We start from the raw sequence: 13,345 nt of genomic DNA on the forward strand, positions 1-13,345 counted from the left end.
ATTAATTATTACTTATAAATAGTTTATATTTATATATTTATTTTGTTAATATAAGGAAATATGGTAATGTTATTTTAATTATTTGATATTCTGATGAAAAAAAAAACAATATAAATTTTTTTAAGACTGAAACTTTAAATATTTAACATTAAGTTGTTATATTTAACATAAAGTCTTTTACATAAAACACGTTATAAGCAAACTTATGTTTCGAAAGATGCGTTGCTATTTAGAAGTTTCTAATAGTAATCTAAAACAAAATGACAGTTGAAATATTGTGCTTGAAGTAATTTGAAATTAAAGTTAATATTTATTAAGAAGTCTAAAGTGAATGTTTTTATTTATTTTAGATGATAAAAAAGAATCAATCACGACATTATTTTTCAAAAATGATTGTTTGTTTTTATTTTGTTTGAAATTAAACCTGTTGTAGTAAATTCGGAGTTGCATCCGAAAATTTTTGAGTGCAAGAATATTGTAAAATTAGCCAATTTTTCCAAAAGTTTAATTGAAAAGGTATAAAAAAATAAGGAACACTTAAAAACTATGAAATCTGATATTAAAAGGAAGATTATTTTGCAAATAATGCTTTGACTTGTGCAAACTATTACAAATGATTTTAGTAACGAAGTATTTAGTTGGGAGTTAAAGAGTTTTAAATCAGTATAATATTAAAGTCCTACATTAATTCAGTTAAACTGTTTTGTGCAGATTTATTGTAGACTTCATTGAGTTTTGTTATGGAAAAGATGCAGCAAAAATACGAAATGTACAAAAGTTTCAAAGTGTTAAAAATGATATTTTAAACATTCATTTTATTTTTATTCTTTAAAATAACTAACTCAAATAGTAGACTCATTTATTCTTTATCTATTAAATCCCTTTTCAAGTGCTATGCTAAAAAGATTTTAAGAAAAAAATCCTCTGCAATGTAAGTGAAAGAACTAATTATATTTACATGTAAAGTGGTTAGATGTGATTCCCTTGCATAACACAAAGCTCTTTGTCCTTTACAGACAAGTATTATGACAGTAATGGCTTTGAAAGAGATGCTCAAGAACACCCAGGCACATTACTTAAATTTTTTTCAAGAATATTTAACCTTAGAATATAATTACAGTTTTCTTTTGCATCCATGGAATCAAAGGTAATTAGTTTTGTTCTAAGTATTTGGACCACAACGAATATTATTGTTTCTTTTTAAACATAATATATAATTGTTTCGAAATGAATAGTAGTTATGGTTTACCTTAGGACACGGTGTTTATATTAAGTGTGGTTAAAAAATTTTATTTTTATTTTGAGTAAAAATATGCTTAAAAGATATTTTATTGACTATTGATGTACTTAATAGATTGTTGAATAAAATAAGGTATTTTAAAAATACATAAATTTATTAAAATATATCAAAATATATTCGTTCGGCAAGTGATAATGTTGTTTGAAAAATTATATGCATATCAAGCTTTGTCACGTTGTTGTTTTTGTTGTAGGCCATTAAGGCATTGGGGGCGCGATTGTTCTTGTTTTCCAGTGGTGCCATCTCTGGCTAAGAATACACCTTATGCCACACCCGTTAATAGAGCGGACCCATTCATACATCCATTCAATCATCTACAGATCGTAATTGAGATCATGGAGGACTTTGTGACCCGACAGATTTGGCGCGTACCAGTTACCATTTACTACACGTAGAGTCTAGGGGCCGGCTGGATTCAAACTCCAGTTTTTACGAACGTGAGTTCAGCATCCTGTCAACCAAGCTATCCCGGCCTCTGACACAATGTAAAATTGCAATATAGTTAAGAGACAGACTTAACAGATTATGGTAGCTCTTTATAGTTTAATCTTATAATTTTTGAGGCTTACTTGAAGTATAGATTCTAAACATTTCTGCATTCATACAGTCATTCATTCATTCACAGATTGTAATTAGGATCATGGAGATTGATTCAGATTATGGGAATATGGGGGGACTTTGTGACACGACAGATTTGGTTAACACCAGTCACCAATTACTACACCGGTAGTCTTCGGCTGGCTGGATGCGGGCTCCCGTTCTCACAAACCTGAGTCCAGCGCCCCTGCCAACCAAACTGTCCCGGCATTCGTCACAGTGTAAAACTGCAAGTTATGAGAAGAAACTTAACTGATTATGGTAGATTTTTATAGCTTAATTTTAAAATTATTGAAGTCTATTTGAAGTATGGAATCTAAACATTTTTGCATTATGCTGATTTAATAAAATTTTTGTCATTTGTAATAAAACTTAGAAATAAGTCGTTGTGGATAAGTCGTTAGCGTTGGCAAATGATTGAAAACAGGATGCGGGACTCATTAATCTCAATTTTACGAAAATAACATAATTAATAATCTACTTTTTGAAATTAAAGTTTCGTTTTAAGTTAGGCACACTAACATTTATTAACTTAGAACTCATCCTTTTAGAATTTTTTTTTAATTTTGAGTAGTTCTGCTTATTCTTTGAAAGCAAAGTTAGTTGTGTTAAGCATTATTTTATTCATGACGTTTATCTAAGATGTTGAGCAAATTTTAACGTATTGTTTTGAATATGTATGCAAGGTTTCACTACTCAATATTAAAATCTCCTCTCCTGCTCGTAATCATATACTTTTAGTGATACTATTAATACACACTAAATTATGCAGATAATATACCACTAAAATGAAAATTTGACTGTATTGATATTTCCTTAAAACGAAATTTTCCAATTAATTTTTCTAGTTAAGAATTTCATTCGAAACCGTACTATTATAACCGTACATTATTTAAATGAAATAATGATTCTGCTTATTGTATATTAGAATAATATTTTGGTTCACTCAAATGAAAAAATATTCCACTAACTGTCAAGTTTAAAGTAGGAACTGCAGAATAATTACTTCAACCTTGTGATTTCGTAACTAAAAAATACAGATCTTAAAAGTTGTTATAATGGAATCAGATGAAGGTGTGTTGTACATCTTCTATGTGCTCATCAGGTGTTGTCCTTCTGCGGTTTTTTTTTTGTTTGCATACATTTGTTATGTTGACTAAGCTGAAGAACAACAGCCTTGTGTTTACTTCCTGCGGCACTGTGAAGTAGGGTGAAGGTCGATTCGCAGTTACTCTTCTCAGACCCAGTGAACTTCGTGCAGGTTTACACAAAATTATAAAGTCACGTATTGTTTCTATTCACCAAGGTTAAAGTTCTAAATTCGTGCCCTTTGCCCCTAAATACGGAATAAAATACAAAATGTAATATATAAAGCGAATAGCGAATTCAGATGTACATACTTTTACCGGTATCTTTCGAAAACGATTAAAAAAAGTTTCTTAACAAGTTTTCCAGATTGCAAAATATGAAAATTGAAGATTAAATAGGATAATTTCGGGCTTAACTAAGGTAACTAACAAATCGAACGCGCTTCTGTACTTCAGTAAGAACGCTCCATGAAATGAGCCCGTTATCCTCTATTTACGCTTCGATTTTCATATTTTTTAATTTGGCAAACTTGTTAAGAAAATATTTTACACCATTTTTTTAAGATGCCGGTAAGCATTAGAATTTGTTACACGCTTTATATATTACACTTTGTATTTTATTCTGTATTTTCCTTGGATTTTATTTTCCATTTTTGCTTGATATGTTCTATTTTGTATATTTTACTTATTGTATTAATATACTTTGCTTTGACTATATTAATACAATATTAGAAAGCACTCTTTTTAACTGATATAATCGTTTGAGCTGATGACAAGATTATAACTTTTTCATATTTTGGTTTCCAGTACTTTAAATTTTTAAAAATATTTTGAAAGTTTTTAATATTTTTTAAAAGTATTTTAGTTTAATAATTCTTTGTTTTTTTTCCATAAATTTATATATTTTTTTCCATGTTTCCACTACATTTTTAACCTATTTTATGAGTTTTTTTTACTTGCAGTGAAATAAATGAAACTTATAATTATTTTTCTTAATTTTTTCGTTAATGTCTCTTTTCCTTCGTCTTATGATATTTATATATCGCTGGTTCAAATTTAAAATGACACTTCTGTTCTCACTTTCCGTTCAAATAACATGAAAAGTTAGTGCAGAATTGTCGTTTTAACTTAGAACCAGCGATATGATATCATATAATTTATTTCAGTTTACAATATATAGTTTAGTTTACCATTAGTCATTTAATTTGTTTGAACGTGCAGTAATTTTATTATCTTTCTGTTTATAATTTATTGTTTTTATTATAATTTAGTTTTTTTTGGTTATTACCATTTCATTACCATTTATTTACTTTAGTTTAATATTTTAGAATACAATTGCACATAGTAAAACTTACGAAGAGTTAGAAAATTTTTAGCAATTAGAGTTGAAAATGAATGAAGTATGGCTCTAGGACTCTTATACCTATTTCTATACACATTTTAATAATACAAATAGAATAATTTTTTACTGAACTTCGAATGTGTCAAAAACTATATGCTATACACTATACTATAATGACTACTACGTATTATACTATGTACTATTAAAATGAATGAGTTGATAGTATTGAATGAATAAACAATAAATTAAATGCGTAAATGAATGAACAGAAAACAACATCAACAATTTTATCTTCGAAATCTTTTTTTAAAGTCGCCAGTCATCTGTGTTCTTCTAAGAAATTGACCTGAAAAAGAAAAATAATAAAATTTGAATCTTGAAAAGTAATAGAACTAATTATAAACAGCTTAATTTTTTTATGAAAGTCGAAAGATTTTTTTAAAATATTTTTTTCTTCTAAGAAATGGGTAAATTTTTCTTAAATTTTTAATCGTTGATAAGGAAAAGAATTTTGAATTAAACAGATACGAACAAATAAAAATAATGTAAAAAATTTCTTCATAGATGTGAATATTTGTTTTTTGTGTTACCGTATTTCGTTAATACTTCAAACAAGTATAAGAGAGATTTTTTTAAGGTTTTTCGAAAACGGTGTTTTATCTGCATAACGTACGAGTGAAAGCTTCCCTACAAATCGCAGTATTGGTAAGGCAGTGTTTCCCAAAGTGTGTTCCGTGTACCCCTAGGGGTACAGGAACAGTTTAGCGGGGGTACGCGTTCTTATGCGAAATATCTTGCAACAAACGAAAATTTCACAAAATTTTATTTAAAAACAAAGCTAGCCTTGAAAATTTACGATTACGTATTTTTCTATTGGCTATTTTTTACAGAGTTAACAGTTAATAATTAGGGGTATCAACAGCCAGTTGTGATTTCTAACTTTTGGGAATTTTTTTTACAGTAAAAAATACATTCATTTTGCATTAGTGGTACTCAGCGTTACGAAAAATTTAGAAAGGGTACACAAAATTCATAAGTTTGGGAAACACTGTGGTAAGGGATAGAAAATAAGGTTAATTTTACGCTTAACCTATAAAAAACGCTATGCAAATTCTAATGCCAATTGCCTACACATATTTGTAAAGCAGATATTGTTAACGAAAAGTAGTCTATTGCTAGTAATTTATTAGTTTTCTAATCTTGTTTTAAATAATTGTAGGTATTACAAAAATTCCTCACTTTCCCGTAATTATTGAGACTTTTTAAAATTATTATAGATTTTCTCAAAGATTACAATTCAGGATTGTTTGTCACGACTGAAATTTAAGTAGGAGAACACGAGATTGGAAATCACACGGTTTGGTTGTCACATGTCTTCGCTGATAGAGTTCGCATGGAACTTAAGTATTATTTGCTAATGTATTCAATTGTCAAAGCTGATAGTGAGTGAATGTTAACGTCTTGGCTATTATAACAATTCAAAAACAAATATTTAGGCAGATGAATTTATAATTTTTTTATCTACGAATTATTTTTTTATTGTGCCTCTAATAGCAGAAAACACTTTTGAAAGACTGTACCTCTAGTTATTTTATACGTAATTGATCTGCTCCAAAGGAATAGATTCTTATGAAATCCAGCCTTTACAACGAAAACAACAAAGTGGCGATGGTTGAAGCAAAAAAGCTCCTGATGTTAGGCTAACAAAGTAGTTAGACGCGTTGTGCTAAATAATACTTCAATTATTTTAGCTGCAAAGAATCAAGGCATCACCGAACACTGGTCAAAAAACAATTCCAGAATAAGTACGCGATACGGATCATTGCAGTATCTTTTTATCTGATACATTAAAAATCGCCGACTTTTCGGTGATAGAACGGAAAGTGAATTAGTTCAATATATATATAAATGCAAGCTCTGAAATTTATTTGGAACTTTCACCAAAAGAAGTTCGACTTCTATCATATTAATTTGCTGCAGTTAATTCTTCAGAAAAGCCTTCGTCGTGGAGGAAAATGAAGATTGCAGTCACAGATTTGTTCACGGCATTCATTAAAAGATGTTCATCCAGTGTTGAAAGTGATTCAGTTTTCAGAACCCCTTAAACAACAAGGTTGTCAAGAGCTGGAAGCTTTAACATTGACAAATTTTTCTACAAATTGTGGACTTTAAAGGAGTGTTATAAATTCCAGCTTCACGAAATCTAGAGCATGGTTGAGACTGGATTGACTACAGTACAGAAGCCAGATAGAGTTGTAGAACGTCGAGGTAATAAACAAATCAGCCTCATTGTTTCGGCAGAAAAAGGAAACCTTGTCCAGAGTAGCCAGTGATATTTCTGTGATAAGAAACTTGATTACGCCATTTTTAACTTTCCTGCTGGTAAACTACTGGGACCATTTTGGCGCAGACGTCCTCTAGGTTTAGAAGGAATAAAATTTATTCAGGGCGTCTCATTTTTGTTTACGCATTGTACGTACAGTGCACCAAAAAAAAGAACCATTCTAAATATCTTTTAATCTAAAGATCGGATCTTCACGTTCCAGGACTCATTCTTAATGGTTCGAGTGGGTGACCTTTAATATGCTAATTAATTAGTGCAGACGATATTTTAAGTTATGAAATCAGACTAAAAATGAACTTTCTTTGAATAAACATATCTTGTTTGCGATGTATTCAGATTTCTGACCCTCAAAATATAGGGGGTAGTGCAATCTGGGAAATAAAGTCCCTATATTTTTGTCTGGAAAGCGATCCAAAGTTTGGAACCCTTAATGTTAATTTCACTTTTTGCGTATTTTGCCATCTCTCAGAAACTTTTTAAGCGAATTGAAAAAATTTTGCACATAATTATAAAATTCGTTTATCCAAAGGTAATTCCATGCAAAAAATTTCAGTAAATATTTATTATTTTATTAAGTAACTCTCGAAAACATTTTGAAAAGTAAGGTATACAATTTTTACGGCATTTTAATATATGCAATTTTACATGGAAAACTAAAAATTTAAAGGAAATCGGTTGGATAGTTCCTGAGAAATTGGTTTTTAAAGAAGTCGTATTTTTAAAATTCGATTTCTAAAGCAAATATACGGCTTCTTTAAAATTCAATTTTTTAGGAACTATTCAACCGATTTCTCTCAATTTTTTAAAATTTAATTTCATACTTTAAAATGACGTAAATTTTGTATACTTTACAGTTCAAAATTTTTTCGAAATTTATTAACAAAACAATAAATATTTACTGAAATTTATTTTTTTACATGAAATTTATCTTTGGATAGACGAATTTTATAACTGAGCAAAAGTGTCAATTTCCTTAAAAAGTTTCCGAGACATGCTAAAATGCGCAAGAATTAAAATTAACATTAAAGGGTCTAAACTTAAGATCACTCTCCTGATCAAACAATGGGGATCATAGTTCCCAGATTGCGACTACCCCCTATATTTTGGGAGTCCGAAATCCGGAGCCATCGAAAAAAATATATGTTTATTCAGAGAAAGTACAATATCGAACTTAAAATATCGTGTGCTCTAATTAATTAGCATATTTGAGACCACTTTTTCGAACCATTAAGAATGAGTCTTAGAACGTGAAGATCCGTTTATTAAATCTAAAGTTATTTAGGGTGGTCCATTTTTTTGTGACGGTCCGATTTTCGAACTTTCCGATTAAGAGTTTAATAGCGATTTGAAGCCCAGTCAACTTTTTATCGATAGATACCAGCTCGGTTTAGAAATAAAGGCTGCAATTTCCAAAGGCTCCAATTTGCAAANTCGATATATATATATATATATATGTGTGTGTGTGTGTGTGTGTTAAAAAAGTAGGAAAACGAAATTAGGGAAAGATATAATCTCGTCATCAGCTCGCACGATTATATCCGTAATAAAGAGTGCTTTCTAATATTGCATCAATATAGCAACATTTATTTACACAATAGTGTGAGGAGCACCCAAAAAAACTGAAACTAAGATAGAACATACAAAGTAAAAAATACCAGATAAAACATATCCAGCAAAAAATAGAAAATGAAATACAAGTAAAATACAGAATAAAATACAAAATGAAATATATAAAGTGAATAGCGAATTCAAATGTACATAATTTTACCGGCATCTTTCGAAAACGATTTAAAAAATTTTCGTAACAAGTTTGCCAGATTACAAAATATAAAAATTGAAGATTAAATGGAGGATAATTTCAGACTTAACTGAGGTAACTAATAAACCAAACGCGCTTCTGTTCTTCAGTAAGAACGCTCCATAATATGAGCTCTGTATACTCTATTTACGCTTCGATTTTCATATTTTTTTAATTTGGTAAACTTGATAAGAAAATATTTTAAACCATTTTTTTAAGATGTCGGTAAGCGTAAGTACGCTTTATATATTACACTTTATATTTTATTCAGTATTTTCCTTGAATTTTATTTTCTATTTTTTGCTTTATATGTTTTATTTTGCATATTTCACTTAATATGTTTTACTTTCGTTTAACTTTCCCAATTGTTGTATTAATATATTTTGCTTTGACTATATTAATGCAATATTAGAAAACACTCTTTTTTACGGATATAATCGTTTGCGCTGATGACAAGATTATACCTTTTTTATATTTTGGATTCCGGTATTTTAATTTCTTTTAAATATTTTGAAAATTTTAAATATTTTTTAAAAATATTTTAGTTTAATAATTCTTCGTCTTCTTTTTTCATAAATTTTTATATTTTTTTCCATGTTTCCAATACATTTTTAACCTATTTTATGATTTTTTTAACTTATTTTTTTACAATAAATGAAACTTATAATTATTTTTCTTAATTTTTCCGTTAATGTCTCTTTTCTCTTTTCCTTTATAATATTAATATATGATATATGATATTTATGTATATTATAGTATGTCATATGACATTATGTCTTATGATATTTATATATGATATCATATATTTTATTTCAGTTTACAATATTTAGTTTAGTTTACCATTAGTCATTTTATTTGCTTAAACATACAATAATTTTATTATCTTTCTGTTTATAATTTATTGTTTTTATTATCATTCAGTTTTTTCGGTTATTACCATTTCATTATCATTTATTTACTTTAGTTTAATATTTTAGAATACAATTGCACATATTAAAACTTACGAACAGTTAGAAAATTTATAGCAATTAGAGGGGAAAAGGAATGAAGTATGTCTCTAGGACAGTGGTTCTCAACCTTTTTTTTGTGCCGGCACACTTTTAACGATTTCGAAATTTGACGGCACACAATGAAGAAAATTAGTTTAAGAGTTGTTTACTAACCTATAATACACTGTGTTAAATAGTTTGTGATAATAATTTTGAATGTGAAATAAAATAATATGTACTACAAAAGCTTATTTATTTAGAGATTAATTATTTCTTCCGACTAATTTTTTATTAGTTAGTAACAGTTATTTATTTTTTTTGCTAGTTATTAATTGTTAACTTGTTTTCTATAGTTATTAACTGTTATTTTTTTGTGATTTCTTGTCATCTAGTTTTTTTTTTGCTAATTATCAAATTGTTAGCTTATTTTTTTGTTAGTTATCCTTTGTTAATTTGCTTTTATAACTAATTATTGCGTAGCTTGCTTTAATGATTAGCTTTTATTTCCGTTTGAAAGTTAATATTTAGCTTTCTTTCTTTTGTTAATTAATAATTTTAATAGTCAATAAATTTTCTACTGATTTCATTATTTTTTTAATTGCCAGAGACAAGACAATCGCCGACAAAATGTTCACGCGCTTAAAGCCTGGAAAAAATTATAAAAAGTATATATATATATATATATATACACACACACACTTTTCTTTAATTTAGACTTTACTCGTAATAAAAAAAAGTATTAAATTTTTTTTTTTTTTGTATCATTTCTAATATTAGGCGGCACAATTTAAGAATTTGGCGGCACACAAAAGTGCCGCGGCACATTGGTTGAGAATCACTGCTCTAGGACATTAAGTTGCGTCACTTATGCCTATTTCTATACACATTTTAATAATACAAATAGAATAATTTTTTACTAAACTTCGAATGTGTCAAAAACTATATGCTATACACTGTACTATAATGACTACTACGTATTATACTATGTATTATACTATGTACTATTAAAATGAATGAGTTAATAGTATTGAATGAATAAACAATAAATTAAATGCGAAAATGAATGAATAGAAAACAACATCAACAATTTTATCTTCGAAATCTTTTTTTAAAGTCGCCAGTCATCTGTGTTCTTCTAAGAAATTGACCTGAAAAAGAAAAATAATAAAATTTGAATCTTGAAAAGTAATAGAACTAATTATAAACAGCTTAATTTTTTTATGAGCGTCGAAAGACTTTTTTAAAATATTTTTTTCTTTCTAAGAAATTGATAAATTTTTCTTAAATTTTTAATCGTTGATAAGGAAAACAATTTTGAATTAAACAGATACGAACAAATGAAAATAATGTAAAAAATTTCGTCATAGATGTGAATACTTGTTTTTCGTGTTACCACATTTCGTTAATGCTTCAAATAAGTATAAGAGAGATAGAAAATAAGGTTAATTTTACCGTTAACCTTTAGAAAACGCTATGCAAAATCTAATATCAATCACCTACACATATTTGTAAAACAGATATTGTGCACGAAAAGGAGTCTTCTCTACATTGCTAGTAGTAATTTATTAGTCTTCTAATCCTGTTTTAAATAATTGTAGGTATTACAAAAATTTCTCCTTTTCTCGGAATTATTGAGACTTTTTTAAAGTATTATAGATTTACTCGAAGATTACAACTCAAGAGTGTATGTCACTACAGAAATTTAAGTAGGGGAACACGGGACTGGAAATCACACGTTTTGGTTGTCACATGTTTTGTATCTTCGCTGATAGAGTTCGCATGGAACTTAAGTATTATTTGCTAATGTATTCTATTGTTAAAGCTGATAGTGAGTGAATGTTAACGTCTTGGCTATTATAACAATTCAAAAACGAATATTTAGGCAGATGAATATTTTTTTTTATCTACCAATTATTTTTTTATTGTGCCTCTAATAGCAGACAACACTTTTGAAAGACTGCACCTTTAGCTATTTTTTTCCGTAATTGATCTGTTCCAAAGCAATAGATTCTTATGAAATCCAGCCCTTACAAAGAAAACAACAAAGTGGCGATGGTTGAAGCAAAAAATGTCAGGCTAACAAAGTTGTTAGAAGCGTTGTGCTAAATAATACTTCAATTATTATAGTTGTTGTTGTTAATTTACGTCGCACTAGAGCTGCACAACGGGTTATTGGCGACGGTCTGGGAAACATCCCTGGAGGATGATCCGAAGACATGCCATCACAATTTTGATACTCTGCGGAGGGGATGGCACCCCCGCTTCGGTAGCCCGACGACCTGCGTGCGAAGTCGAGCACTTTACGGTAGCACAGTTTAACGAGGACCAATACCGCACACCCTCGGTCCCTACGCAGACTGATCCAAGTGGTCACCCACCCGCACACTGACCGTAGCCAGTGATGCTTGACTTCGGTGATCTGCTGGGAACCGTGTCTTAACGATCAGTTCACTGCGGGACTTCAATTATTATAGCTGGAAAGAATCAAGGCATTACCGAACACTAGCCAAAAAATAATTCTAGAATAACCACGCAATACGGATCATTGCAGTATCTTTTTATTTGATACATTAAAAATTGTCGAATTTTCAGTGATAGAACATAAAGTGAATTAGTTCAATGTATATATAAATGCAAGCGTCTGAAATTTATTTAGAACTTTCACCGAAAGAAGTTCGACTTCTATCATATCAATTTGCTGCAGCTATTTCTTCAGAAATGCCTTCGTCGAGGAAGAAAATGAAGATTGCAGACACAGATTTGTTCACGGCATTCATTAAAAGATGTTCATCCAGTGTTGAAAGTGATCCAGTTTTCAGAATCCCTCAAACAACAAGGTTGTCAAGAGCTGGAAGCTTTAACATTAACAAATTTTTCTACAAATTGTGGAGTTAAAAGGAGTGTTATTAATTCCAGCTTCACGAAATCTAGAGCATGGTTGAGACAGGATCGACTACAGTACAGAAGCCAGATAGAGTTGTAGAACGTCGAGGTAATAAACAAGTCGGCCTCATTGTTTCGGCAGAAAAAGGAAGCCTTGTGCAGTGTAGCCAGTGATATTTCTGAGATAAGAAACTTGATTTCGCCATTTTTTACTTTCCTGTTGGTAAACTACTGGGACCATTTTGGCGCAGAGATCCTCTAGGATTAGAAGGAGTAAAGTTTATTCAGGGCGTTTCATTTTTGTTAACGCTTTGTACCTACAGTGCACACAAAAAAAATGGACCATTCTAAATATCTTTTCATCTAAAAATCGGATCTTCACGCTCTAGGACTCATTCTTAATGGTTCAAGCGGGTGACCTTAAATATGCTAATTAATTAGTGCAGACGATATTTTAAGTTATGAAATAAGACTAAAACTTTCTTTGAGTAAACATATCTTGTTTGTGATGTATTCAGAGTTCTAACCTCCAAAATATAGTTAGTGCAATCTGGGAAATAAAGTCCCTATATTTTTGTCTGGAAAGCGATCAAAAGTTTGGACCCCTTAATGTTAATTTCACTTTTTGCGTATTTTGTCATCTCTCAGAAACTTTTTAAGCGAATTGAAGAAATTTTGCACATAATTATAAAATTCGTCTATCCAAAGATAATTCCATGCAAAAAATTTCAGTAATCTATTCTATTATATATAATTCTCTTACGTGGCTCCCAAATTTTGGCTGCATTTCTTTTCCGTCGGTGGCAACGTTTGCTTTGTTTTGAAAACTCCAAAGCATTCTGCCTTTTAATGATGTGTTTCTGATCTAATATATATAATTCTCTTACGTGGCTCCCAAACTTTGGCTAAAGTACTTTGTACAACTAAATAAGATTCTTTTCACAACAGTTAAATATTTACTTTATTTTCTTCATTCATAGAGAAAACAGTCGGCAAAGAATTCT

The 13,345-nt window shown here is 29.6% G+C and overlaps 2 long non-coding RNA genes across 2 annotated transcripts in view; one reads left to right on the forward strand and one right to left on the reverse strand.

Moving 5' to 3' along the window:
* The window catches only part of LOC139425381 (uncharacterized), a 144,566-nt gene that overhangs the window by 34,847 nt on the left and 96,374 nt on the right, over positions 1–13,345 (forward strand). The window contains exon 2 of the long non-coding RNA XR_011636620.1: positions 1,017–1,147. This is a non-coding gene — a long non-coding RNA (uncharacterized lncRNA). The remainder of the gene's footprint in view (positions 1–1,016; positions 1,148–13,345) is intronic.
* LOC122270098 (uncharacterized) overlaps positions 10,534–13,345 on the reverse strand; it is a 21,329-nt gene continuing 18,517 nt past the window's right edge. The window contains exon 2 of the long non-coding RNA XR_006225601.2: positions 10,534–10,606. This is a non-coding gene — a long non-coding RNA (uncharacterized lncRNA). The remainder of the gene's footprint in view (positions 10,607–13,345) is intronic.

The sequence above is a fragment of the Parasteatoda tepidariorum genome, chromosome 4 (assembly GCF_043381705.1).
Source record: "Parasteatoda tepidariorum isolate YZ-2023 chromosome 4, CAS_Ptep_4.0, whole genome shotgun sequence".
Lineage (NCBI taxonomy): Eukaryota > Metazoa > Arthropoda > Arachnida > Araneae > Theridiidae > Parasteatoda > Parasteatoda tepidariorum.